Source organism: Macrobrachium rosenbergii, chromosome 52 (assembly GCF_040412425.1).
Source record: "Macrobrachium rosenbergii isolate ZJJX-2024 chromosome 52, ASM4041242v1, whole genome shotgun sequence".
Taxonomy (NCBI): Eukaryota; Metazoa; Arthropoda; class Malacostraca; order Decapoda; family Palaemonidae; genus Macrobrachium; species Macrobrachium rosenbergii.
In genome coordinates, this window is record NC_089792.1 from 11662231 (window position 1) to 11689308 (window position 27078).

General features: G+C 35.9%; 1 protein-coding gene and 1 pseudogene across 1 annotated transcript in view; both read left to right on the top strand.

Moving 5' to 3' along the window:
* LOC136833686 (KAT8 regulatory NSL complex subunit 1-like) overlaps positions 1–27078 on the top strand; it is a 281243-nt gene that overhangs the window by 189926 nt on the left and 64239 nt on the right.
* LOC136833825 (dnaJ homolog subfamily C member 16-like) overlaps positions 1–27078 on the top strand; it is a 45211-nt pseudogene that overhangs the window by 1319 nt on the left and 16814 nt on the right.

The following is a 27078-nucleotide window of genomic DNA, read 5'->3' on the forward strand; positions in this document are numbered from 1 at the left end:
ATGAGTTACTGGAATCGCGTCGATTGGTAAATGTGTAGCAACCTCTACTGGACACACATTAGATCTTGTTTTAAGAGATTCGGACAATAACAGTGCAATGGATGTGTGAAGTGCACCATATCCTCAATACATAAGCTTATATATTTTAGGATACGGTACTGAAATTCAGTGTGGTAAAAACTTCTAGGAATACATCGATTTTTTTCCTCAGTTTTATTCATAAAGTTATCCCGAGAATAAATGAAGACATGGGAGGAAAATCCACTGCAATATTCAGCGTTTAGGAAATTATAAATTTAGCCACTGCTAGCTTTATCAAACAGTTTATCAAACTCTGTCAGACAATTTGATAAAGCTAGCAGCTGCTAGCGAAAGCTTACTAAATATATAATTTTCTAGACTTTGAGTATTATTGCGGATTTTCCTCTTATTAACCTGAAGGCGGAACTGCACTGATGTCTTGAATAAAAAATGAGGATATCGATAAATATTCCTTGTGATCATGGTACCCTTGACGTATTGAGAGCAGACTGCAAATTGTCTTTTGAATGCTTATAATAGTGAATATTTGTGGCCGTTAACAGAGAAAGGCTAATCATGAAAGACAGATCACCTTGGTGAGATTCTGAGACTAAAGAGGGAAAAAAGGCTTAGAGGACAAATGGCGGAGGTTGAAGACTGAAGGTGCATGGGAACAATATAAAACAATTAGAAACCGTTACGGTGATCTAAAAAGGTAGTGAAGAACGGAATACTGTATTGTCATCAGAAAATCCAGGAAGCTGGAACTGATATGAATAAATTGTATAGACAACTGGATAGCTTAACTGGAAATGTAAAGGAACGAGGGGTCCCAGGTGGTTTCAATGATGAACTCGCTGAAAATTTTCTTGGATTTTTTAAGATAGTTGAGAACATAGTTGTCACTTGTTGAAACGCCGAATCTGATAAATACTATACCAGAAACAAATGGACTAGCGAGATTTAATGGCTTATATAATGATGAAGTTATCACGGTTTTTAAAAAGGCAAGGAAAAACTTGGCAACTGAACCAATGCCATATTCTGAACGAAATTTTTTCATGCTTTATTAATAGACACAATACTGTACATGATGAACCTGAACATTTTTCATGCTTTATTAGCGTCACTATCTCTGAATACAAGTTCCCTACATTTGAGAAAGTGGCTGTTGTTAAACCGATAATTCTGAAAGGTATACTTGATCATCAAGGTCCAAGTTTATACAGGCCTGTTTTGCATTTATCTTTTATGTCCAAAATGTTACTGTCACTCTTGAGCAAATAATTACATATCTGGAAAGGGTAAATGCTTTACCGATAGTCAGTTGGCACATAGACAATTATATTCTACAGAAACTGTTGTATGCTTTGTTTTCAACAATCTATTTGCAATAATGGATGAAGGCAAATGTGGTATTTTGGTGTTGTCGATCTCAGCGCTGCTTTTTATAAGTTTTTCATGAACTTCTAAATTATTTACAATCAACTAGTATTACTGAAGAAACTTTTGAGTATTTGAAAGACTTACCATGTGGCAGAAAATATTGCGTGCAGATTGGGAACTCATACTTACGAGTACCGCAAGGAAGTGTATTATGTCCAGTTTCATTTTGTATTTATACGAATGGATTGTCCAACTTACTACAGGGATATGGGGTAAAGTTCAATCCATTTGCAGATGAGAGACAATTTTATTTTTACACAATGTTAAAGATGCCAATGAGAAAATAAATTATGTTCTTACCAGTGTTAAGGGGTTGTTGACATTTATAAGCGGTTGAAATTAAATGAAAATAAAACTGAATTTATAGTAGTAGGTAGGAAAAACAATTTAGGACAGCTTCATGATTTTCGACTAAATACAAATAGTGATTAATTGTGGCATAAACAGAGTGTACTATTGCAACTCCATCATAATCCGCATAAGATACAAATTAAGAAGATGCAAAAGATAGTGAATATAGAATGATGTTTAAAATGTATAATGACTCATCAAGCTAACAAGACCGGGTGTCCAAAATATTTGAATGACTGGTGAGTATTAAACAGCCTAAAGATGGAGTCAACACAAGAACAACTACAGACGGACTCATGTTATTTGAATATAGGTTTTAGAGCCTTAATATTATGCCGCGCAAGACTATACAATCGGATCCGACTTGATATCAGGAGGACTGAAAATATCAAGTCCTTCCAGAAAAAAATAAAGACTTCTTTTTGCTAAGTGCCATTACAGTGGGCTTTGGCAATTATTAAGGAGGACGCCGTATAATAAGAAAATCTCAGAATGGGTCTGCGTTGTTATGTACGTTTGACTAGTTGAGTTCGCAGTTCCCGCAGAACTCCTTCAGAGAGAGCATGACACATCCGACCCCAACGATTCTGTCGGCGAAAGCACTCCGGCAATTATTTATTACATTGATTGGTAATTGCCTTCAGCAAAAGCATTTTTCTACAATTCAACAATCACCTTTGACTGAAACACTTGTTTCCAGAAGAATGGGCGAGTCTCATCATTATCCCTGTAGTTAAACCTGAGAAAAAACAAGCAAGGCAATTAGCTTTCGACCTATACTTAACAAGCGGCTCATGTAATGTTCTGTACTTGATTCGTAAGACATTTGCAAACTCTAAAATTGTGATTCCATCGTAGATTGTTTCTAAACAATAGCTCTTAACTCATCAAGATCATTTTCACGGAGGCTTTGATCATAAGCTGATTTATACATTTATTTCCTTCGATATTCAAAAGATTCAAAAATTCTAAAGGCATTTTACTGCGCGGATATACTAAATTCGTGGACACTAGAGTTCAGTTTAACCCCCAGGTATGTACAGATAATTTTACTTCAATGTATACAAAATGAAAATGGCGTCCCATAAGGTAGCACTGTAATCTTAGGCAGCTCAGTGTTATATAATATGGTTAAGAAATACAAACCGCCCACCTTATGGTTACTACCAAAGTTTTTCATTGTCTTCCCCGGTAGGGTTTAATTTTCAGCTGGTAAACAAAAGCTTATATGGTTTAAACAGGTCATTTGGTAGTGCTTTCAAGACTTCCTCCTTGGACGTCTGGAGCCTTAGCAGCAAAACTTTTTTGGGGGTAGTTGTAGTTCTGATTGTTTGTTACTTTGTAGAGGTTCGATTGTGGGAGAAGTAAGACATGATTCTCGCGTCATAAAACTTTATAATATTGTGAAGGTGGTAACCTGTCAGACCAACCACAGATGGTGTTTGGGTCACAGTTATGAATGTCCATAAGCCCTAGAAAAACTACATGATATCGATCAATATTGGATAGTTATATACGAGTTACAAGGTATTAATCCGACTCTTCAGCTGATCATACATGCCTAATCGTTGAAATAATAGGCCTCTGTCAAAATCACTCTCTTCACATTAGCGATGTAACACGGCTGGTACGATTACAGAGACAAGAGTCCACAGTTAGCAGTAGCATTCGCTGCGATTTTGGAACGTCCTAAAGGTCACATCTTATTCAAGATAACAATCGTACCCATTCCCTACCTGTGCTGACTCCCAAAAATGAACTACCGGCTGCTATTAGTGGGACTTTCAAAACTGCTTAACAGCTGTGGCCTTTAGATGGACTTACTTTACTGAAATGTAATTAGTAGGACAACCTTCATGTGTTACAATATACAAGAGCCCCATCCGCTGAAATGACAACTGGGCGAATTATTTTCAAACATGCTCACTTCACTTCTGAAATCAGGTAGATATCTAGACTACGACGTGGTCATTTCAGAAGAAACAGCTTGGTCGAAGATCTACATCCATTCTCTTGCGAAAGGTTTTTACGGTGGAATGAAAATTTTAACCCCAGATCACTTCGCACTTCTAAGGAGACAGGCAAGAACCTAGTGTAAACTTTTGTGGCATTGTTAGACAAAAGAAAATTAGTTTAGAGCGAATGGCATATGGTTACACGCCAGCACCGTGTAAAGATATAAAAAGCTTTACTTCCTCAAATCAACACTGTCACAAAGAAAGGGGAAGCAGTCGGAAACAGAACTGTTGCAAGGATGTGCGGCGATCAATTTGGCTGTGTCCTGAGTTGCATAAATTATGCAGATGGCTTGTGGGGAGTACATAACCTTTTCACTTACAACACACTGTTTCATCTCGCTTATTGTATAACGTTAGGCCGTATGAAAGGTGATTTAAGAGATTCCATAAATAATTTAACTGTGATCGTTTCCTCAGAAGCATGTAAATTTTACTGGTTATGGCTCTGTTATGTCTAATGCTTGGTGTGATTCGCCTATTGTAAAATTCTTATGTTCCTGTATAGCGCATGCAGTACAACAAATAAAAAAACAACTAAAGGATGCCGCAGACGCGTAATTTATCGTCCAGATGCGAGTAAAACCAGTATATCAAGCATACTTGAAGCTCCTTTGACTGCACATGGCTTCGATCTTCATACATGACAACCAGCCGTTTTAAAGTTGACTCAACCAGCATCTGCATCTATACCCTGAACATATCCCCGAACTATTTAATCATATTCTATATATTTTGTATTATGCTGTAGGCTATTGGTGCGAGAAAAACATTTGACAGCGTAAACTATCTGAAACTCTAATTTGATCTCAAAGAAGTGCTCTTTAGTTTGAACGGCATGCTGCGAGTATATTGTTGGTTGTCTACGCAGCAATTCATTACAAAATGGGCAAACGTGATCATGCAACTTTAGCTCACTCAACGGGCTCCAGTGAGGTGGCTATCTCTTCAGTACCTACTGTCCTTCAATAATGAATACCCAGTTGAAAATGTTGTACAATTAACATCATTAACCAATTATGATTGCCTGAAACATCCATTCACAAACCTGCGTAGACCTTATTGCCAATAAATACTTTTTATTTATTATTTGAATAGCTGCTGTGTATTAGGAGCCGTCACCTTATTGCAGCTTCTAACGACCCAGTTTTCTGTTGTAGGATTATCAGTTCTTGAATTAACTTCCAATTATTCAGTTTCCATCGAAAGATTGTCAGTCTTTAATATAACGCACTGCGGGAAATTCACTGAGTCACCAGCTGGCTTATCATGCATACTTTCAAGCAATTATGACCTCCCACCCGGCAATCCCTTTATCTCGCAGTTCACTTTCATCCTTCAACACAAGTATTTCAGTCTGCATTTCTTTAGACTTATTCACTTTTGCATGCACTACAACAAAACGTATAGGACAGAGCCACTTTAGTCTCCTGATAAAATCATCATTGATGCCATCAGTAAAGCAAACAATATGAAAGCAACGTGGTATGACAACATACAGAATGAGCAAGTCAGTTACCATTCGTCGTCATGTCAAAATCGTTATTCTCCGCCGACAGTTAACCAGGATTAATCCTGGCAGTTACCATAGAAATACCTTGCCGACAACTTTTCCACAGTTATCAATATTCAGGGCTGAATAAATAGTATCTGCCAAAATATGTTTTTCATCTTTGATTTAGTTTTTACGGCTCTTGAAATCAATATATTTTTTGTTAATTTATTTGTATTATCGCCATGTTTTCTTTTTCACGTATGATGGGGAAGCTTGCTCGCAACTCTCAAGCCTTATAAAGTCAGTCCATATGAATGTTCGCTCATTTTGCATAATAATAATAATAATAATAATAACAATAATAATAATAATAATAATAATAATAATAATAATAATAATAATAATTTATAATAATAATAATAATTTACACTTCCGCATGTTTGCTGGGAAAATGGGTCCTTGACATACGATGTTATCGAGCTGTTTCTTACATAATATGCTTTCTTGGTGACAAAAAAATGTTCTGTTGGCCTGTAAAAGCTTGGTACTACTCAGTGAGTGACACTACTTACGAAACCCAGGGTATTACGTAATAATGTATGTTGAGGGACATGGAGTGCCATCAAGCTCAAGAAATTTAATGAAAATTGTTCTTTCTAAACCTTATTGATGGATAAATTGGATACGACTATTTTTTTTTAACGCGTGAAGCCACTCCCTTTTCAGGGAAGTGTCATTTTGGTCCAAAATACGCAGAGATACGCGTACATCAAACCATATTTGATATTATATATATGCCCATAATCTCGTGGTTATAATTTCTCAAGGAATTAATATGAATTCATAATGGTTATAATGAGGAAATGAGAATTAAATTCCTCGGCATTTCAAACTTCCCGCTCTAAGGCCTATCTCATTGATCAGCTGGCGCATGTACCGCATATTCATTTAATGATAAATAAAACGACGGAAATGCCAGAAAAATATTATTAAAGTCTAATCTATGTATTATAGACAATCATGGTGAATCTATAACACTTTATAACCTCGATAACTGCGAGAGATAAAGACGATGCCAGAGGTGGTGCCGAAAGTATTGTAGTCTGCTCGATGAAGGAATTCCGCAGAGCAGTACAATCAGCGGTGGTCGGTCGTGTGTTTTCCTCCTTTTTACTCTCGTAGCGTGTGCTTTGGCGAGAATTAAGGACCCGTACAACATTCTGGAAATAAAGAGGACGTCAGATGCCCAGGATATCAAAAAAGGCCTACAAGAAATTGGCCAAGGAATGGTAAAGTGATCTCCGCGTATGGTGTTTGGATATGTCAAATTCATGAGTTTATTGCGTTAACGCTACGAGGGTACAAAGATCGTGCATTGTTTTACTCCGTTTGAATGTCTGTTATTGGGTTATACTTTTTTATGGTCATACAAATTACCAAGCATGGAATTAAAGCACCAGGCCAGTTAGCAATTTGCCTAGACATAGCTGCAGTAGGTTAGGCCTTAGTATCCCTTGTGTTAACCCACAGTAGGCCTTTTAGTACTGTCCTGTAGTCTTACCAGGGCTAGGCAATCCAGTTTTATTTTGCCCATATTTTTAATCTAGACTTAACACTTTGGGTTTCTCATAGGCCTTCGTTCAAGGGTGGTTTTTGTAGATTAATGGGTGCGGTTTCTGTAAGAGTTGGCTTTAGGCCAGCCTATTATTGCTTGCTTGCTTGCAGGCGTAGTTAGCCTAATGCACATACTCTCGCGCCAGTAAACGTGATTTATGCTGTATATTTTTCTATCTGTTTAATGAATGACTCGTGTATTTTACGATCCCCATTTTTGTATATATTGCTTTTCCCTTCTCCCACTGACAGTTAGGCTAGGGGAGATGGAATATTGGCAAAATTTTACTTTAATCGTATTTTGGACTTGAATATATTATTTGTTGTGTTTTAATGTGTGCTTTGAATGTTTATGTTCATTACTTTAGCTGTGAATTTTGCATTAATATTGGTGCCACTCCCATTAATTTTCATGTTCAGTGCCAGCCCCACTGGAATGATTGATGAAGCATAAAGAAAAGACAGTAAATAGCTCATTACCAATAAATTTGTGCTAGATCTGGAGCATCAATTTTGAACTAATCATGTTAAGGAGACTTAAGATCTCAGCATTAAAAACTACAATATCAAATAATGGTTTACAGTAAAATAATAAAGCAGAATTTTTGGTGAGAATGAAGGAAAACTGACATTGAGCTGTAAGAGCAACAGGAATTGTGAGCACATCCAAACTTGGGAGACGAAGGAGTGTCATGAGTAGTGGCAGGATCCAGGAGCTGGGTACTGATTATCCAGGGTTGAGGTGAAGCCCTGGCTGATAAAGGTATCTAGGGCTCAGGGGCATAGCTCTTTGTTTGTAAAGATGCTTGGGCTTGGTTAGATCAAGTTAGGTTAGGTAAGGTGATATATGTAATATTAATGCATGAAAAGAACAAATGCTAATCCAGAGATTCCCAAACTTTATCTGTTGTCTCATTGACTCTGGGTCACATCCTAGCACTCCTCTACTGCTGCATGGTCTTGTCATCCCAGATGGCATGGTTTTGACTCGAAATAAATGCCATCTATCCTTTGACGCGAAATAAATGCCATCTATCCATTGCCGATTTTGGGAACGATTGTCTTAATTAAAATAATCTCATATGGTATGCTGGACCCCCTAAAGTACTTATTTTCACTTATCATTCCTTTCATGATTAGGGTTTGCATTCAGAATTTGAAGGGTTAAATGCCATTTGCAAAGGGTACTGCTCGACCTAACCTAATCTCATCAAAGAGGCAGTGTCCAGCCTAACCAGCATTGCCTCATGTAGAATGCTCTTTCACTATGGAACTTCCAGAAGACTTCGTAGACTTGTGCTTCATATAAAGTTTGGGAATTCAGGGTTGTGAAGCTACTGGTCATGCTACGATATTCTTGTCCAGGCATCAGTGTAAAGCAAGAATACTTATTCTAAAGCCCCAGAAAAGTAAGGTTTTAATATAAAAAATATAAATTCAATATTTAGCTATAGAGAGTTATTTACTAAAAGTAATAGTTATGTTAACTTATTGAGAGAGAGAAAGAGAGAGAGAGAGAAATATTTATATGTACTTCATTAAAAATTTGGCCTCCACTGATGTTTGTTAACATTTATGTAATGAAACACTGAGCTTTAATAGAATACTTAGAAGATACTGTATATGATTACAGTTTTTGATGGGTAGTTTACTCACCAACATTTTTTTCCCTTGGACATTAATTTATGTAATGCAGGAGTTTTTCCTAATGCATTTTATCCATTTTTAGTGAATATAGTGAAAAAATTTTCATATCCTTGACTTGGATGTTGGATTTTAGATGATACATCAGTGTATTATGAATGTTTCAATTGGGTTGAAAGATTAGTGTATCTTATGTGGTCAGACACTAGGTCAAAGTGACAATTTTAGTTAGCCTTATTTTGGCAGTGGGTATGGCCCATTTCCCAAGGATAAAAAGTGCTTTCTTATTGGGTTGACCCACTGGGAAACAGTGCCAGGTTAACATTCAAAGTTAATTAGTTGTCTGTAGGGCATCATGTTCACTTGATCCAAGTAACATTTCATTTACATCTTGTGTTTTATTTTAGTGGTGGTTGCTGGGATGATAATGTGTTAGCCAGTGATGGGCAGAAAGGTAAAACAAACTGGTTGGGGAGTTAGGGGATTTCTTCCTGTTGAGTAGTCAAATATGCCAGTTTTGCCCATAGAGACTACTGGTAATGAGACAGGTTACTTTTAGTTTGTACATGTTTGATGAGATCAGTTAATAAAGTAATATATAAAAGAACTGTTTACTACTGTTGCCACTGAAACTAGTTATTTGTAGTAGGTTACTTTATATTGAATGAGTCTAAAAAATAGTATTAATTTTATTATAATAGTGCATTACATATGCTTCTTGGTTCAGTATCAAGATTCCAGCTTGAATTAGAACTTAAACAGTTTGAACATTTTTTATTTATAAGATATACTTTTATAGCTGCAAAGTGTAATTATATACCTACAAATCGTAAATTTTGCAGGCATCCTGACAAGAACAAGTCTCCGCAAGCTGAGGCTAAGTTTATTGAGATCAACCAAGCATATGAGGTGAGTTACCTTACAATTTTTATTTGGTGTTAAGGAGAGTCTTTCTTTATAGGGTACAGGTGAGCAAGATTTCAATTGCTTAATAATATATATTTTGAAAATGGTTGCTTGTGAGTCTGTAGTGTTTACTAGAGTATTGCCATTTATGAATGACTTTTGGTACTGTGTTGTAAAATACATTATGGAAATTTGCTTTTAAAAATTTGCTTGCTTTCATGTTCCCCAATTTCAGCTGTTGATGGATCCAGAGAGACGTAGACTTTATGATACTACTGGGCAAACAGAAGAGCAAACCAAATTTTCGAAGACAACATGATTATTCATCATTCCATTAAGCCGATCCTTTCTGATGAAATTTTCAGCAATTTAGGTGGCAGCTTTAGATTCAACTTCAAAACATGGCGAAGGTTCAAACATTTACCAGAAGCAGTCGATAACATTCAAGTAAGATAATTTAGTACTTATTGTGTGTTAGTTAGAACCAATAGTACTTATTGAATACAAAGCACAAATAGTGGTCAAGTCCTTATTTAAGGAATTGTTGGTGTTTATTAATGATTATGTATCTGTTACAGAGCACAAAACTCCATCGTTCAGCTAAACAGAAAGCAGCCGTATCTTTTGCCTATTTTATTCTGACTGGTGTATAGCATGTGCTCATAGAACCCATATGCGAAGATTGTATGAGAACTGGAGCCTATTAATTTTTGGCATGGCTACGGTGGGAGTGGCAGTTTTGTGTTACTAAATCTTATTTTAATAAATATTAACAAATACTTGTCTAAGAAAACTTTTAGTGAATTCAGCTTTTTTTCTCTCTCTGCATTAAGGTACTGCTGATTTCTCTGCTTAAGTTTAAGGGTAGGCAAAGCTTTGAAATCTAATTGAATATCACTGTGATTCCATAGGGAATTTGTGGAGAAACGTGTGTTCTTGTTTTGATGTATATGTTGAAAAATTTTTCAACCTGGTTCCTTTTCTGCTGTGTTCATCAGAATTGTTTTAAAGAATTTGATAATGTAACCTAGTTCCTGAAGCATTGGCAGTCCTTTGATATTTGTTACTATCAATGTGGATTCCAAAAGGCACAATCGGTTGCTAGTGTTGTCTCCTATTCTTTTCAGATTATCTCTTTACCAGATATTTAGAAATATTAAAGTAAAGATTTACAATATATACAATAGTCCTGCACAGCCTTTGCAGTAGAAACACAAATATTGACAAGGAAAATTAGAAGATTATGAAAAGGTGACCATAGAATTTTTTCAGGAGGTTGTAGAAGATCTACACTGATTAAAGAGTTCAGAAAAAGTTTACAGGACAGAAGAAAACTGGAGAGAATGTGGTACATGTTTAACCTAATAAGGAAAACGTTGATGTTGCATTCATGACGTTGATGAAAGATTTAGAAGTATTAATGGTTATATTTTTAAACTTTCGAAGACTTATGATAAGGTCTGTTGGGTCTGTCAGCTGGTTTTTTGTTAATAGTGTAGGCTTTCTTCTGCATAGATTTTTTATTGTAAATATGATTGTACACTTTTTCTGTTATTCGATATAGTATATTATAAAAATTAGTTTTGCTATCTACCTTTTTCTTCTTTTTTTCAACCATATGGCCCTTTCTTGTCTTATCCTTAATTGTCTGGTTGAACTGTTTAGTTGATCTGACCAGTGTGAATTAAGACAAAAGAATTTTGTACACTTCAGTGCTTTCAAGTCGTCTTGTTTCCTTTAAGTCTAATTTATACTGGTTAAGACTGTTGTAGTACAGAATTTGAGAATTTTAAAATTCAGCCATATTTTCCAGTAGAGCAAATAAATTTTTTCATTGGAAGCCAGGTCTGGTGTGAAGCTATATGGTAGTTCCTCACTTGTGATGCATTATACAGCTACTATTACTATGGCTCTTAGGCAGGACTGCACATGGTGTGTGTGTGTGTTTGTGTGTGTGTGTGTACATTGTATGATGTCTAACATGCTTCTTCCTCACAACCCATCCAGCCTTCCTCACCTGCTCGGTCTCTCTGATCCTCTGTCTTTAGAGGCTTTCATACATAGTGATCCTTTCTCATGACTGGAATTTGTTAGCTAATAGTATGCTAGAGCTTATGGTCTTTGTGAAGACTAAGGATAGAGGGTGACCAGTGGGATCAGAGAAAGTCCAGAGCTTTTATGCAATGTTCAGTTAAGTATTGCCTAAGTCTTTACACTAACTGAGGTGGTGTAGTTCTTACCTTGACTAAATTTACATCAGGAACTGCTGGTAAACACTACAGACTTAAAACCAATTTTTAGGTTCAGATTACTGAGTGCCTTAGAGATTGAAATAAAATTTTCTTTTTATGGAGTCCGTTTTTTCATGACTTTGTTTTTGCTCAGTTTGATTCCAGATTATTGAGTACAGTATTAAAATAAATCCTGATGGAAGGTTAGTGAGGTCTTGCTGCTTAAAGGTTCTCTCTAGGCTCTCTCTCTCTCTCTCTCTCTCTCTCTCTCTCTCTCTCTCTAATGCCATAACAAACTTCAACACACTTTTTTCCTTTATTCAAACTCTGTTACAGTATCTTGGACAACTGTCCATCTTCAGGTTCTATAAAAATTAAAAAGCAACACATTTTTTACTTCCCAAAAATCAAGTGAATTACAGTCAACATATCAAAAATGGTAAAACTGAATTTAAAATAAAGTACTTTCCTACTGAAGACAGAGTTATCTATATTCATGCTTGGTTTTAGTGTCTGTATGTAAAAGTGTTTAACAGTCTTAGCTAGGTTTTAAACCAAGCTTTAAAATTTTTCACAATCTGAGCTATGACTGTTACGAAACCTTTTATATAGGGAACTAAAACCAATCTTGCATATAGATAACTGCCTTCAGCAGAGTTTTTTTATATTTTGATTGTATTCATTTGATGTTTTGGGTATAAGTGTGCTGGTTTTTAATTTTTACAGAACCTGAAGATGGACAGTTGTGCAAAATATTGTAACTTACTTTGAATAAAGGAGAAAACAGAATATTGAGGTTTGTTTTGGTGTTGCAGTTCCTCACCCAATTAAGATTTCCTTCATGATTTCAATCATTTACGAGGCGTTTATCAGTTGTCTCATTAACTACCTCATAATGATACCGTACTACCAACCTTCCTGACATAGATTTCTTTTATAACCTCTAGATCTTTAACTCAGCTGTTGTCTTGAAATGTTTTGAGCACAATTGTGAGTTCAGTTCAACATTTCTAGCAGCTTCATATTATTAGGGGAAAGGGTACTCCATTATATTTGATATGATTTACAATAGAATTTATGACAATAGTGAAAGTGCTTTCATGGCACTTTTAGTATATATGAAAAACATCAAGTTTTACAACATACAGTATAAGATAATGAACAATCTCTCTGAGGCACTTAGGTTATGGTGACCAAGTGTTTATATCTATTAATCCTCATAGTAGGTACTGCTTATAATTGGCCTTGACTGTTTCACTGTAGGTGATATTCCTGGTTCTTTGCAGCAACCCTTTGGTCTCGGGCTGCATTGCTTTTTGTCTTTTACTTTTCTTGTGTTCACTTTGGTTATCTTATACCTCCGTGTCTCATTTCTTTTGCTTTACTTCTTATTTAAGAGAAAATCCTTTGGGGAGTTCTTATGAGAATTTAGAAATGGGACACCATGGTCCTATTAAACTACCATATATACTACTGTATAAGGCAACCTTTTAATCTTTAAGAATCTCCCCCAGAATGGTAGGTCGTCTTATACGGCGAGTATAAAAAGCAAACCTTAAATCCTGCCGAGGTTTTTAATGATAGGCTAACCCCTGAAGTGTCGATAGTTATGTCAATAGTTAACTACCATTACAACTATTGACACTGTAAACAAAACAACTGTAATAATGGTAAAAACCGTAGGTAATTCAAGTAAATCACTAGTGACACAACTATCAGCACTGTAAACAAAACAACTGTAATTACAGTAATTACCATAGGTAATTACCATAATTAGGCATTAGGTTTAGCAAGCTCTCACTTTACTAGCATTATATATCTAGAGTACCATTATTATAAGGCAATAATTTTAGACAATTTTGTTATTGATACTTAAACATTGCCTTTCAACATTGAAAGATAATTTGAAGTTACCAAAGGGTAAATCAAGTAGTGTAACTTTCTTGTTTACAAAACATAGCCATGTTTGTAGTTCCCAGTTGTGCTGGACTTACAACCCTTGTTGTTTACTAAAGGCCAATATTTCCTTGGTAGTATTTTATAATCAAACTAAAGGGTTTTGTGATATCAAATTTTCCCTAGCTATCCTTGATATCAGGTTCTTTTCCAATTTTAAAGGAACACGTTCATGTGGATCTACTTCCAACGGGTATTCCTCCACTAATTAGTGACATCACAGGCATTGAGCATTTGTTGTGATGTTTATATTTTTCCTAAGGGAATACAAAAGTATTTTTTTGTAGTGGTGAGCTTTGCCAAACATTTTAAAATCTTGAAGATAATTTTATTTATGTACCAACTAACTTATATCAGCTGATACAGTTATTTGATTTGATAAATTAAATATCTTATACGGCAATCATACCTCTAAACCTACATTTTACATGAAAAATGGGGGTCGTCTTAGTACTGAAGGAGGATTATTGCACACTTTTCAGTGTTTTGTAGGTGCAGTTTCTGAAGGATCATGGATGGTAAAAAGAGATCTGAACTATATGGCACTATTTGAATATATGTAGATACTGGGAGCATTGAGAAGGAGAAATTGAGTATACCTTTGTAAATCATGAATCGGGAAAGTAAGATCAACTACAGTATTCTGTTAGTTTTGTCAGTGCTCAGTCTCTTCGCTAACTGACTGCACCATTCATGATCTATTGAAGATCTTGATACCATTTTTCTGAAGTACTGTTTTAAACTTTTTCCATTTAAACATTCATTTCATTTGTTTTACAGTAGAAAAAGATTTATAATGAAAATTTATTTTTATAAGTATATTTAACATACATTTATTTAACATACATATATTTAACATACATTTACAGTCGTGGCCATAAACAGCAGCAATATAGCAGTGGTCAATATTTTGAACAAGGTTTGAATGATCTAGGCAATATTATGAGGTTCACTTTATGTGCAAAGAAATTACCCAAGAACCCAAATGATGAAAATTGCCTTTCTGTGTTACGTAAATATAAACCTTAATGGGCCTTAATTTGGATTATTTTTTGTGTATGCAATTACTGTACTACTGTACTTAGATAGTGTGTTCTCATAGGGAAATGAAAGTTTATGGTAAAGAATTTAATATATTTCCTGTAAAGGAAAAAATGTATAGTTGAAATGTTAAATGATGGTGATAAGTGTATCTTACATGTAAGGAAAGTTTAGTCACGACATAAGGTGTTAGTCAGATCAAGCATCTGATATTAATAAAAGTATTTTGTAGTAAGTAACATTATACCAAAGTATATTAAAAATTCTTACATAATTTCAGGTGCATGCTGGCTATGAAGTAGAATTAGCTCCAAAGCTTGGGGTTAGTACTGTTCTCTATTTGATTATGCTTTTTGATGGCCATCCTTACCATTACACTGAAGCATCTGTTAGCATGGTTTCTTCATTAGGTAAGGGCTGATGTGCATCTTTTAAAATAATGTTATCAAAGCTATTTTCCCAGAAGTAATCAAGTTACTTATTAACCCTTTGAGATTCCACTGGTCACACAACTTGTCTGTGGCAAAACTTGGTTCTGGCTTATTGCTTATGAGAGCTTGGTGAGAATTTTCTTTTATTGCTTGCTGTAAATTTTAGTCTTCTTGACGAAAAGTTGGTTTTTTTTTTATAATTTGAAGCTGAGTAATTTTACTGTTTATGTGCTGTTGAAAATGAAGAGAGCAATAAAATGAAAAATGCCAAATTGAAGCTGGCCCTAAACTGGATTTTTAAAATTTTCTCATAGAGATTTTTAAGAAGTAAGAAATATAAATTTTTTTCACATCATAACATGTGTAATAAGTACAGGTACTACTGTATTTCTGGTCATATGTATTTTACTGTATTGCTGTTTATGCCCATCAGTGCTTATAAAAACATACAGAAAATTAGATGAAAATGTTTACAATTCTCTTTCAACAAATTTAGTGACAGTTCTCTTTGAATGGCCCTTAATTCTGGGAGGGTGAGATTCAACCATCTTCCAACATCCTTTCAGACATCATCCCAGGGCTTCTGGTTTCAAAATATGAATAATTGTTAAAAAATTCTCTTGACATCATCTGACATCAGTGGAATATCAAAGGGTTAATGTTCCTTGTTACATAGTAATATATAAGAAATTTGTTGGAAATTTATTATAATTATTATGTTTCTAAAATGTGGAGAAATGGTTTATATTGTTGCTATTAATATTACCAGAAAAAACTCTTTGTTTCATAGAAAAGTGATCTTTATTGTTGCAAAATGGAAGAATTAATTATGTTACAAGGAATAGTGTATGGTAGTCAGATTTTGAAGATACATAATAGCATGTTTACATTGTAAGTGACAAATGTCGTAGCTTTATTATGAGCTGTCCAAAGCAGGCTGCATCTGTAGTCCCAAGTACTCTTAAGCCTTTCTTGGGCAAAATAAAGGTTGCTTATGCTCAAAATACGATAGATGTATGATTTATTAGATTTATATAATCAACATGCTATTTGCTCAATAGATTTGATCAGTATGCTAATTGCTCAGTAGATTAAGTCAACCTGCTAATTGCTCAAAATTTTCAGAAATGCCCAACATCGCTTGTTTCTCTGATCTGTGTAAACTACTCTCAATATCGAAGTATCAGTCATTTGCCTTATTGAAAACATTGGCATCTAAGCATTTTCAAGAAGATTATATATGGTAGAGGAATTTGATGTTGGTTGTATTGGTAGCTACTGTCCAAGGTTTATTCTGTCTAGATCTCTTGCATCGTAAAGTCTGATTTATGGAACTAGTTCATCTTAGAACCTGGGACGGCCATCAGATTCCACATCATCTTGATGGAGGAGAACGTATGTAAAAGTTCTTGATATAATAACCAATGGTTCTTGCCCATTGAATGAAACAGATCACCTACAAATTCTAAGGCCATCTGAAGGGGGCTCTCTTGAAGTCGATTCCAGGTCTTGTATCCCCAAACCCAAAAACTCCTGTGCCTGTGTTACTGCAAAGCTTAAGAGGATACTGGTTAAAATTTGGTGTCGTCAGTGATATCAGAAGCAGGTTGACAAAGAAAGAGGAACTTAGGAGGGCTGAAACTGTTGCAGTAAGGACAATTTCTCTCAACAGATTCGTCAATATTTCAATCAGAACTAGCAAGACTGCAAAGCCCTTAGCAACTTGAAGTCAGCTCTCCAGTGCTGAAGGAATGTGATATGGCTTCACATGTATTCGTTATCTGTTGGTAGCTCTTACTATAACTCAGCAGTTTCAGCCTTTTTGATTGATTTGACTGAAATGTACTGAGAGAGTAACAGTTCCTCTGGAAGGTACCCAGTTATTAGGTAAGATTAGTGAGGGTTGGAGAACCAGGGTGTCCTGAGAGCTACAATAACACTGAAGTGGCCATGTGACATTACTAGAATAAATGTTACATCTTCTCAAAGGCCAGCTGTTGCACGTTTGCTTTTGTCTTAACCTCAATAAAACCAGTGATGAAGAAGCAAAACACTAAATGTATGAAGTCTGTAACTGTGGGACATAAATGTCTGAAACTAATGGTTTAACTACTTTCTATAGTGTAACATTAAAAATGGTATAACAGTCAAAATAAATTAACTGGTGGGCATGAAGATTGCAGTGCTCGTCAGTCAAAAGCTGGTAATGAGGAAAAATGGTGATACTTAACAAAGTAATTGATTTTCCTGTAAAAATTCAGCAAAAACATGAATGCTGTAGAAGAATGCTCAGCTCAGCAAAGGAAATACAGTAACTACAATATGTACAGTACTGAACATGCCATATGAAATTAAGACACTTTTCCCATGGATGACTGTACAATTTAGGAATGTAGATGCTCATGACTCAATTCTTCAACAAGGAACTGCTGTGACTTGAAAGATTTATAGATCCTCAACCAAGATTCCATGGTTCTCATGAGAGCTATCAGAACGCCAGTGACCAAGATGATGACATTGTTAGCAGTCCTGTGGTTCTGACTTACAAAGGTACAGTATTCAGGAATATAACTGGAACAAGATACATCATCTTACATCAGGTCTCCAGCCAGAATACATGGGTCTTTTGCTTGACCAGGATATAGAATCTGGTATTGGTGTGCTGGAAAGCTTTATTTTCCCATCTTGAATCATCAGAAGGGTTGGTTCTACAGAGACCCTGGTGTTCTTAGGAAGAACTTAAAGATGCATAGGTAGTTTGTATTATTTAGGAAAGATTTAGGACAAATTTCTTTATGTACCCCTCTCCGTCTTGTTATTTCTGATAGTTCTCCAAAGTTTTTTCCCCAGATAAAGAAAGGTGTGCATAATTAGGTGAAGTAACAAGTATACAGGTAACATCTACCATAGAATTGAGATTGACTTGCCCCTTGTTAGCTGGTTGTAGAGGAGTTAACTTTCATGTTGAAGAAGGTGTACTTGGGAAGGAGGCTTCTTGTATTGTGGACTTTAAAAAAATTTAAGATAATTCATAACTTGGAATTAAAGCCATCTAAGAGGCGTCTCCACTCAGCTCCTCTGTTGGGTACACATTTTCTGTATGAAGCCAACATGAGTTAAGGGACTGAAGCATTCAGAAGGCAAGATTTGGGACTTGCTTTTTGTTGAAAAAGTCTCATCCAGTGGTATCCTGACTTTGCCAGTTTTAGCAGCTGTTGAGCACTTGGTTTGTTTGTTCTTATCTGGGTACATATTACAATACTTTGAAAATAAGATGTTTGAAAGTATGGAGAATGGGTCCTAAGATTTTTGCAGGTTTTGCAGATGGAAACCATTGCTTTTTAAGTACCTTTCCTCCCCACTGTCATTGTGATGCATGCAGTTTTTACTTTACTTTACAAATGTCATTTCGATGTGAGAACTTTGTGAAAACTGTATCATCCAGTTGGACTTCTTAGTTACTAGTTCACAACATATAACAGGGCAGTATGAAATTCAGGATGTGATTACAGTACTTATCTTGAGTTTAAGGAAATATGCTTTGTAAAGCACCGAGATTTCTATACAAATTTTGTACATAAATTTTTATCAGAAAGCTGTTGTAGATTTAATTGAGTAATCATGGTAAATGTTGAATAAAGCTCATTGTTTTCAGACTTTATTCGCAGCAAATTCCCTCACAAATTAGTACAAAGAGTAATAGAGGAGTCACTTGAGACATTTCTAAGTGGCTGGATGGATAATAAGGTAAGAGACTTTCTGGCAGAATTTATTTTCAGCTTTATTTTAGAGTATTTAAATGTATGGAAAGAAAAAGTAATAATTGAATTTACATTTGTTGAAAATATATTGTAAGGTAAATGTTGATTTGGTGGTGGTTGCATTAGAGTAAACTGTGCGTATGGCTACCTCAGACCTTGCCCAAAGGTTCCAGTAAGAATACAGGTGTTTAAAGGAATAAGAAGCATGTTATGGACCTCTGTACTCTCCCTTACATCGACATGGATGGTCTTCAGACCCATCAGTCATGAATAGCTTTACTCCAGGTGAACTAGCCCAGTCACACTCACTTGAAGAGTTGAAAGAAGGAAGACCTGCAGCACTTGTGCAAACTGGCTCCACAAACCACAAGATAATGCACCCTTTTTATTCCTCTCTGTGCCAGCCTCCATCTAGAAAATTGAGGGAGGAAGGAAGCCCCCAGAAAATTTTTATTACGGGTTTTTAGAAAAAATATATTATAAGAATATAAATTTTTCATATGAATCCATTAGTGAAAGGGAGCCTGAATTGCAGTATAGGGGAAGGTGAAGCAAATGAGGCCTTGAAGATAATAGTAGACCCTGTATCAAGAAGTGCAGCAAGAAATCTAGTCCCCAGTAGACAATAGATAGTTGAGTCAGCCAATCTCAGAATCATGGAAACTTTGTAGTTAATCGATTTGCACTAGAAGACTCTAGCTCAAAGCACTACCTCCCAGTAAGGGGGTATTGTTGTCAGGCATCTCATGTGGTGCACTGTAGGCATACTAAAGGGTATTTGCAGCCTCCCTTCACCCCCAAGCTGCATCCACTTTAGCCTTTTAGTTTATCTCCATTCCTGCTTCCTTTCTTCAATCTTGCTTTCCAACCCTCTAACTGTTACTTTTAGTGCAACTGTAGGGTTTCTCCCAGTCCCAGAGTTAGATTCTTGTACTTCATTTCCTTTATTTTTCGGATCTAGTTGTTTTGCTGCACAACTCCAGCTCCTTTTTTTCGCTGTTTTAAGTGCAGAATGGCTAAAGTGTCCCAGTGCTTGATTTGATGACCCAAATTTCATAAAGTCAAGTAAAAATGAGTAAATTATATAAGAAAAGTGTAAATGTGGCTGTTTCATGTACCACACCCCAGTTAGACTTTGAGAAATAGGTCATCAAGAGTATAAGGATGAATGACTTGGATCCTTCTAAATGGTAGTAGTGGCCCACTGCAATGATAGGTCTCAAAGAAAATTTCGAGGTTTATGGGTACTTCATGTAAGTGAAATCTTACAAAAGTATTTAGATAATGCCAAAGTTACCTGATATAAGAATAGCTGAGAACTCCCAGTTTATCTGTAAATGCCAGAGTAAGAGGATGTTCAAACAATGTAGGCCTTGATCTCAAGTTGTGAAAGGCCCTCCCAGAAAACATATAAATAAGCCCTTGAAATGACCTTCTTAAACCAGTAGGGAAACAGAATTAAAAAACCATGGGTGATCTGGCAACTCATGCGATAGAATAAACAAGAGGGCGAAAGTTTAGCCAGAAGGGCTGTCACAAGCACAGGACTGTCCTGTGGAGAGAATGAAAAAAGGCAGAAATAGCAAAGGAATCCAAAAGCAAGATTTGGCAGGAGGTTTTAGGCAAAGGACTCAACAATGACCAATAGCTGGACATAATATACTTATATAGGCCAAAGAGCTTGCTGAGATAAAATGGCAAAAATAAAGGTCATTGAACACTGGCCATCACTAATATGTATGGATAGATAAAAATGACTGGACAATGAATTATAAAAAAGAATGGCACAACAAAGTGATTGGGAAAGCACTGCAGTAATCTTGGGAGGTAGATGTCTTTATTAAGGTGCATAAAGGGGATGAGAAGAGTATTGCCTTGTGGTTCCTGGAGCTAGCCCATCTTGCAGTGTGAGTCTTTCTTCTTTCAACTCTTCAAGTGACTGTTGCTGTGTCCACATCACACATGTTAAGGCAATTTATGATTAATGGGTTCATAAGAATTAATACCACGGTCTGCTTACGAGTAGCAGAAAGTGTGATTTCTACATTTTCTGATTTTTTCTTTGTTACTTTAGGTACGGGTGCTAATCTTTGGCCGTTTGGATATCATTCGCCTCCGATACTTGACTGTTGGATGGGAGTTCAGGAAAGAGCTGTAATCGTAAGTATTGTGTATTAATTGTAGGTAGAATTGTTTATGAACCACACCCTTCAAGTGAGGAGAGTGAACACATCAGATTATAAAAGTTGGGGAATTTTGATTAAACTTGAGTAGTTATGGAATAGGCTAGTGTTTGTATGTACAAGTAAGTAGTAGAAATTATACAGGCATACTTTGGCTTTGCATAGAGTCAGAAAAATGCCTAATAAAAATGTTTTAAGTAGAAAGATAATGGGAAATGAATATTTTTACATAGTGGGATTGTAGAAAAGTTAAATCATGAGACCAGTGGAGGCAATAATTTTTAGGTGAAGAGAAGATAAAGAAATTCCACCATTAAGCCATAAATAAAGTATTGTTAATGGTCTACCATTGGGACAACTTTGCTTGCAAGGATACGCCATCAACTGTTTGCAAAATTGTAACACCGTAGATAGTGCCGTCAGTGCACCTCACCTGGTGCACTGTAGGGATTACTTAAGGTCTTTGAGTGTCCTTTGACACCTAGCTGCAACCTCTTTCATTCCTTTTACTGTACCTCCATCCGTATTTTCTTCTTCCATCTTACATTCCACCCTCTCCTAACAATTGTTTCATAGTGCAACTGCAAGGTTTTCCTCCTGTTACACTTTTAAAGCCCTCTTACTGTCTATTTCCCTTCCATCGCTGAGTGACCTGTTAGGTCCAAGTGGTTGGCTCTTGGTCTAAATTCTGTATTCTGTTCTATTCTATTCTATTTGCAAATGTAAGTACACTATAGGTAGCAACTTCCTAAGATATTTAAACCTGTTCAACCACAGCATCCCTCCTGGGAAGAGAAAAGTTGATAGATCTCCTTTCAGACATGGTGTTTTGGTCTGATATGCTACATAGAAAGTATGGACATTATTTGGTACATTTTATATCAATGTAATGTTAGATAACTTGGATCAGTATTTTAAAGTCTTACAGGTATAAATTATTATAGAAATATGATAAAGTAACCTAATGTTGAGGATGTCAGGGTTTTGTCGTCTGTATGCTGGTTTGTTTAATCTTTTCACATTACGGGTGTAGTTCTGACATGATCGTCATGGGTAGATATAGGCTATTGTAGGTTGTGGGATGTAGTTGATGACAATGCTCTTTCTTTGCCTTTTGCTTAAAACTAAAGTAATTGTATTTGTTAAAAGGGGTCAGTTTTCAACTAAAATCAGAATTGTTAATGGTTTTAGTCCTTTTGCATAGTTGATAGGTCCAATTTAGTAAGAATTTTTTACTTTGTACAGTGAACAGCTGGTAGATGTTTAGTCATTTGAACAAAAAGGTTAACCTGGCATTTGAGAAATAATTGATCGAGTAGACTTCATCTCAGTTTATGATAATTTGTGTGTTGTCTAAAAGGCTAGGTGGTTGGAAGAAGGCCTTATATTAGTTTAACTCCTTTAGGTTAGTATGTCGTTGTCTTTTCTTGATCCAGCCATTGAATGTAGTTCTTTGTTTTATATGACAGTAGTGTAATAGCTTATATCCATCTGAAGGATAGTCATTTGAACAAAAAGGTTAACTTGATATTTGAGAAACAATTGATTGAGCAGACTTCATCTCAATTTAAGATAATTTTTTGTTGTGTTAAAGGCTAGGGGTTTGGATAAAGGCCTTATATTTAGGTTAGTATGTAGTTGTTCTTTTCTTGGTCTAACCATTGAATGTACGTAGTCCTTTGTTATGTAAGGCAGTAGTGTAATAGCTTATATCCATCGGAAAGATACATAATTGTTGAGTGTTGAAAGCATTCCCCATCTTCATCACCTCAAGTATCACATTGTGCATAGCACAATAGGTATATTATTAAAATTTGTAACGCATGTAATTCATATTATTAGACTATTGTAATTTCATAGTTCAGTACACTAATTGAGCATTTTCCTTGTCTCACAACATCTAGGTATGTACAAATGGATCGAGCAGATACTGACAGCATTCGCCTGACGTTATAGTGTGTCAAACAAGGTTGATACGCTTCTTGTTTTCCATGAAGACATGCATACTCCTGTTGCATCTGTGGCTATGACAGATTTACCTTATGCTACAATGAAGGATATTATTGAAGGAAACAAGTTCCTAGTCCCTTCCACGTCTTTCTTCTCAGGTATGTTTATTTCCAGGTACTTGTAGTGTTTGTAGATTTGTAATATTGGCTGTAGGCTCTGTAAGTTCATTTATGATGGTCTTGGTAAAATATCTTAATTTTCAAAATAGTTTAAAGTTTTCCAAGACTAAATTCTAAGTGACTTGTGCTGTTGTGTTATTGTGGAACATCAGTGAATGTTATACTCCATATTGTATTTGCTTCTGAGATTTTGACTTTATGATGTGACGTAGAAGTTTTGTCATTGTAGTGACTAGAAAGAAAGCAAAGGAAAAATTAAAATGAAAGTGGCCATGTGGTCATTGTGAGAGAGTTGTGGGAGTGAACTCTTTAATGTGTACTGACTGTAACAGGTGGTGCCACAAGAAGTGCTCAGGATTACAAAGTATACAGCATATAGAATCAGAGATTGTCGATGCTTGAAATGTAATACAAGAGGAAATTGGGAAGAGAAGGGAGTTGAGAACCCTGTTGTGAAAGAGAGACAGATCCTACAGGAGATAAAGCACTTCTATGTTTGGAACACAGTGAACTATAAAGCAGGATTCGAGAGAACAGTAAGAAAGAGAGCAGCTGCAGTGTGAATGAAATGGAGAAACAGCTAGGTTACTAGTAAATAAAAATTGTCCCATAAGTAGAAAGAGCAAAGACTTAGGGTGAGTACATATGGCTTTTATTACTCATGGAGCAGAAACATGGGTAGTAATGAGGAAAATGGAGGAAATTTTGTAAAGATGTGACCAATGAATGTGAAGATTCTTAGGTGAAATATTGTAGGGAGGTTGTATTATGAATGGGGAATTCATAATACAAGTGTCAAGAGGCTGTAAAAAGACAGTTCTCAAAGATTGAGGTGGTTTGTACATGGGTTGAGAAAGCTTGAGGAATAATTGGTTAAAAAAGCAGTAGATATGGATGTAGCAGGACAAAGACTGCAGTGCTCTTTGCCATTCCTTCCATGTCTTTGTCAGTGAGAGGTATACAGTACAACCTGCAGGGGAACCTGGGATTCCAAGGGCGGTGACACCAGACTGTTCTCTGATCAGGCATTGGAAGAACCAGCAGCAAGGAGTGCCATCTCTTTATTGGCTGAGGCGTGTCATCCTGAAATCTTACTGTAATGCATCAGGAACAAATGGGAGTGTTAGTTCATAAAATCAGAGCCTTTTCTCTTGTTGCTTTTAAACATAATGTGGCGGTCTTTTGTTTTGAATGTAAATACTGGGTGGTATTTTGTGTAGTGATTCGTCTTTAATACATTATATTTGAGTTATCCCTCACAAATAGTTGGTTACATACTCTTTGAGGCTTGTAATTTGGTGGGCCAAGTTCTGCCCTTGGGGAAGACAGAGGTCCTTCATTTTCCATTTCTTCATAGCTTCATCCTTATACATGTGGTAAAACTAGAGACTTAAACATCCATGGTTGCTGGCTTCTATATATTCACATGATGAATTGTGTGTGTGATTTTATACTAGCTTAAAGGGACTTAAAAAATATATAAGCACCTTGCTTAACACTATTTTTTTATCCATAATTATGAACACCCCATAGAGGGGTAGTGCTGTTAATGTACCTCGTGCAGTGCACTGTTGGCATTACTTAAGATTCTTTGCAGTGTTCCTGCGGCCCCCAGCTACAACCCCTTTCATTCCTTTTACTGTACCTCCATTCATATTCTCTTTTTTACATCTTACTTTTCACCCTCTCCCAACAGTTGTTTCATAGTGCAACTGTGAGGTTTTCTTCCTCTCACACCTTTAAAACCCTTGTACTGCTCTTAATTTTCCTCTCGGTGCTGAATGACCTCATATTTCCCAGTACTCGACCTCTGGCTTAAATTCTGTCTTCCATTTTATTCCATAATTATGAACAACCCATTTCTTTTGATCTTACAGGCATATGCAAAATAATTTTGAGGCACTTGGAAATGTGGCCTCCCACCTGAATTACAATTTGGACACTCATGAAAGTAATTGATAAGTTGTAATGAAAGAAACATATTTTAAAATACAAAACTAGTTTTCTTTACAAATCCATCAGTCATATGGTAAGTTGCCATCTCCCACCAGCCAATCTGTCAGTCTGATCTTCAGACTACATAAAAAGGGAAGAAAGTAATTGATGGGTACCTTTTGGTTCAGGTTGTAAATGGTTAGTGAGGCTCTTCTGTATGTGTTTTACAAAGACTTGAGACTGAAGACATTGAGATCATTAATGTGGCATCATAAATGATGGAAGGATTTGTATGAAAAACTATGTGAATATATAAATTTTTGGGTTTTACTCAGCTAGGCATTCATAAATGTCATGCAGAATACCAACTAATGCAATATGAATATTTTCAGAATGTTTTTGATGCTTTGTGTCCTGTTGAATCAGTTCGATCTCGCCGCCGATTATGTGTGTTTAGTAACTCAAGATGATCCTGCCCATGACTCAAGCCGTGCAGCACTTCGCGAATATGCTAGTCTTGATCAGGCGCGAAAAGAGACCGTGTTACGCTATGCTTACCTTTTCCGAGAAAAACAAGTTGAATTCATGAATCGTTGACTGCAGGTTTGTAGAGCATTTTATATCATGTATATAATGGTTAAATTTAAGAAGCTGGTCATCATGATTCTCCAAAACTTAGTTGTCTTGTGTAACACTGGTTTTGAGTGTGCACTTAAAAATGAATATGGTCATCATTTATATAGATTTGAATTTTGCATCATAGTTATATTACAACAATGAGGATGTATGGATGAACAACTGCAGTTTCTACTCTTGTCAGCGACTGGAGCCTGTACATAGTAATAAGGGCTGTGTTGGATGTACATTTATGAATAAAATTATTTGAGCCTGAGTCCAGTCTGTTTTGACTTGAAGAATTTTGGTATTAGGTTATTGCATTTTCAAATCATGTCAATGGGTACCAGAGTAATTATTATAATGCAGAGCTATCAATTTGGACTAAAAAACTTGTGAATAACTTTTCTACAAATTGTGTGTTGAAGGGTATGATTCTTAGGTACGACCCTTCTGTGAAATGATGCCTTCATATTGTATGAGGGATTACAACAGCTTGCAGCCAAAGGAACACCTGTTTGCTAATTCAGAGACAAAGAAGAAACAGTTTTCCACAGCAATTTTTTTTTTAACTAAAGCATCTGTAATTGTGAAGTATAGACTATCTGCTCGAGGATTTTAACCTAATCTAATTGTATAGATAGAGGGGAAGTCCTTGTAGTTATTGAATACCTTTTCGTATAATGACTTGGGACATGTATTTACTTTCTTGGCACCTGATGCTGCAGTCAGGATTAGCATAAGGGCAGCATGAATCCTCCTGAAGGTGAAGCAGTGCAAGTTAACTTGATGGAAGTGATGCCATTCGATTATCAGGTAGCTTTGTTTGGTGGCAGGAATACCACTTTTGTATTCTTGTTGGCAAAGCTGAGATGTATGGGATGGCATGGAGAATTGTCAACTTGGTCTATAAACGTATTAGGCTTTTTCTGGATAATATGTACGGTCCTAAAGTGCCAATTGTTACAGTTTAGTAACAATTCTTAAACTAGCTTTTATTGTAAATTGCCTTACATTGGTAAATCAGTTAAACTACTTGAGAGGGAATTAAAATACTGTTTTGATAGATATTATCCACAGATTACTGTTAAATTAATTTTTAGTAATGATTTTACAATAAAAAGCCTACTGCCTTTTAAAGATAAACAGCCTGATTCATTGAGTCTTGGTATTATGTACTATTGTACTTGCCCCAACTACCAAGTTGGGTATTTGGGTAGTTCATGAAGGTACTTGAAACAAAATACTGTCAGCATGAGGGGACTCAGTGATAGGACAGGTAGAGACTTTACAGTCAAGCAGTT